Below are 3,542 nucleotides of genomic sequence, written 5' to 3'. Positions count from 1 at the left end.
TCCTGGCAACAGTTACCGAGGAGAGTATGCGACTTAAGGTAGCTCAACCTGACTGAAAAGAAGCAATGGGCTTAAGAAGAAAGGTTTCTTTTTCTCTCTCCCCTCCCCTTCTCCTATAAATGTAAAAACCCAAAAGACATGTATTCCTAATGGCCCCTGGCAACGATCTTGCAGCCAGCCTTGGGTAAGGATGATTCTGAGGACGGCAGAGCAGAGAGATGCAAATATCCAGGTCACTGAGGGCCTTGGGAAGAGGCTCCTTTTTGGTACTTCCATCCTTAGAACTGTCTAACCTTTGCACTGAGAATTATGTGAGCTATATTATAGGACTCAGGAGACAGAATGTGGTAGATCTGTATGGCTGACAGGAAAAAATCTGCAACATAGTACATGGTGGTAGTACCCTGCATGGAGTTTGATGTCTTTCGTATACATTTTTTAAAGGATGCACATAACTATATTTTCTGATAAATAAATATCTGGAAGGATAATCAGCGTTTACCTTCGAGCACACAGCTGAAACAACAAGGGGTAGAAACATGAAGGGAGAGGGACTTTTTCCTCTTATTTTATACTTTTCTATAAGGTTTCATTTTTCACTGTATTTCTATCTTACTTTTATGTGTTCACACATGGTAAGATCAACAGGGATGTGGGATGGAATTTAATCAGCAATTTTGTCTGTTTCATGAAAAAAATATTTTCTGTAATGGAAAAAATTACAACTCTGGTCCTTATGTCTGAAAACGCCTGTTCCTGGCAGCGTCTCTGCTGGTGGGGACAACACACCTCCGCAGGGTGAGAAGGAATCCGATTTAGAAAGCACAACCTTTAGAGGCCAGTTAACACAAAGCACACCCTATTACAACCCTTTGAGGTACGGTATTGGTTTGCTAGGGTGGCCGTAACAAAGTGCTACAGACTGAGGGGCTTAAACAACAGAAATCTGTTTTCTCACAGTCCTGGAAGCTAGAAGTTCAAGCTCAAGGTGTTGGCAGGTTGGTTTCTTCGGAGGCCTCTCCCTTTGGCTTGTAGATGGATGTCTTCTTCTCCGTGTGTCTTCACATAGGTTTCCCTCTGTGCATGTCCGTGTCCAAGCTTCCCTTTCTTATAAGGACACCAGTGGTTACTTGCAAGGTATTGATGGAAACCATTCCACACCACTTCCAGAAATTTCCATTCAACAAATACTTATTGGAAACCTTTTATTTTCCAGACACTGTATCAGATGCTTGACAAATATTCACCCTAATGACCTCATTTTAACTTAATTACCTTTGTGAAAACCGTAACTCCACATAGGGCCACGTTTTGAGGTGCTGGGGTATTAGGACTTCAGCACATGAATTTGGTATGGGGGGGACACGATTAGGCCCATAACAGGTATTGGTTACCATCCCCACTTTAGAGTTAAGGAAACAGAAGCTCAGAGAGGAGAATCAAAAAGGAGGTGAAGGAGTTAGTCATGCAGGTACCTGGGGGAAGAGTATGCCAGCCAGGGGAACTGCACACGCAAATGTTCTTAAGTAGCACCGAACCTTGTGAGCTCAAGAAACAATGAGCAGGGACTTCCCTGGCGGTCCAGTGGTTGAGACTTCACCTTCCAATGCAGGGGGTGCCGGTTCGATCTCTGGTCGGGGAGCTAAGATCCCAAAAGCGTCGCGGCCAAAACACCAAAAACATAAAACAGAAGCAATAATGTAACAAATTCAATAAAGACTTTAAAAATGGTCCACATCGAAAAAAAAAATCTTAAAAAAAAAAAAAACAATGAGCCAAAAAACAAATGAAACAGTGAGCAGGCCAGTGAGATGTAAGAGGTAGAGGAGAGCTGACCATGCAGGGGCTTTGGGCACTGCAGAGTTGGAGCAGAGGCGTTGCATGGTCCACCTTCTGATTTCAAAGGCTCACTCTGGCTGCTGTATTGAGAATAGAATGTCGTGGACAGATATGGAAGCACAGAAACCTGATAGGGGCTATTGCAGTATCTCAGGTAAGAGATGATGGTAGCTTGGGTGCAGTGGTAGCAGTAAGGTGAGAAGAAGTTTAATTCTGGTCATATTTTGAAAGTAGAAATGTTGATGCAAATAATCAATAAACAATCTATAATAAGAATAGAAGAGAGTTTTATTTGAGCCAAACTGAGTACTATAACCTGGGAAACAGCCTCTCAGTAGCTCTGAGGGACTGCTCTGAAGGGGTAGGGGAGGAGTATATATACATGATTTTTTTTTTTGGCTAGGAAATACACGTAGTCAAGTATACATCTTGGTACAAGGTTACTGCCAATCACAAAGAACACTATCACAACTTAATGATTTTAGTGCCTTTCTATGTAAGAGAAGATGCAAAAATCTGGGGTCATTGAAATTCTTGCTGAGGTATGCATTTTAACTACCTAAGGGCCATCTATTCAAATCACAGAATGACCCATCCATTTTTTTTTCCTGAATTTCCCTCAGGGGGTACGCTAGGTGGGCAACTGCAGTGGGTTGCTACTTATCCCTTTGTATTACTAGATGGTGGGCAGTTTCTTTAATGGTTAATGCAGATGTATGTTGACAGGCCATAAGACAGGCTGTTTTAGTTAGCAGAAAGTTCAAGGCGCGTCACGTATAAGCCAGAATGACTTCCCTGTACCTCAATATGTGAAGATTTCTTCCACTAGAACCTGCAGGATTGACTAATAGGTTGAAAGGAATATGAAAGAAAGAGAGGGTTTCTGATGGGTTTTTTTCTTTTTTAAAGGCTAAGCTACATACTTAACTATATATTCCAATTCATCAGAGTGTGTCATAATTATTTTTTTCCATCTCTTTCACTCTGCACTAAGCTGTCTGAGGGCAGCTGTTGTGCCATATTCACCTCTACATTCCCAATACCTACTGCAACATCCAAGAAATATTTGCTAAGTAAATGATCATTAGGCATGGCAGACTTGAATTCACATTGGACCCGATACTGTCTTTATCATCACCCTAGTAAGATAGGTTTCATCTCAAGTATGAAAGTCCAATTGCTGATATCTATAGAGAGGCTAGGTCAGGCCCGTGCTCTAAAAGAGTTCAGGCTCCACGTGCTGGTCTCCCTTTCGTGACTGTATCTGTTTTCTATTGCTGTGTAACAAATTACCACAACACACATTTATAATCTCAACTTTCCATGGGTTAGGGGTCCAGGCACATGGGTCCTCTGTTAGGGTCTCACAAGGCTACAATCAAAGCATCAGCCAAGCTGTAATCTCATCTGGAGGCTGCACTGGGGAAGAATCTGCTTCCAAGCCTATTCATGTTACAGGCAAAGTTAATTTCCTTGTGGTTGTAGGACTGAGTGCTCTAGCTTTTTGCTGGCTGTTGGCTGGAGGCATGCTGCTGTTCCTAGAGGCTACCCATATTTCTTTACTATATAAGCTTCTCCAACATGTTTGCTTACTTCATCAAGCCCACAACGGGAGTCTTCAGTCTGTTAAGAAGTTTTATATCACATAAGGTATATCACATAAGGAGTGACCTCCCAGCAAATCACAGATCAGCCCATACTCT

The sequence above is a fragment of the Monodon monoceros genome, unplaced genomic scaffold, assembly GCF_005190385.1.
Source record: "Monodon monoceros isolate NGI ecotype Baffin Bay Population unplaced genomic scaffold, NGI_Narwhal_1 Super_Scaffold_19, whole genome shotgun sequence".
NCBI lineage: Eukaryota > Metazoa > Chordata > Mammalia > Artiodactyla > Monodontidae > Monodon > Monodon monoceros.
Note: the sequence above shows the minus strand (reverse complement) of the source record.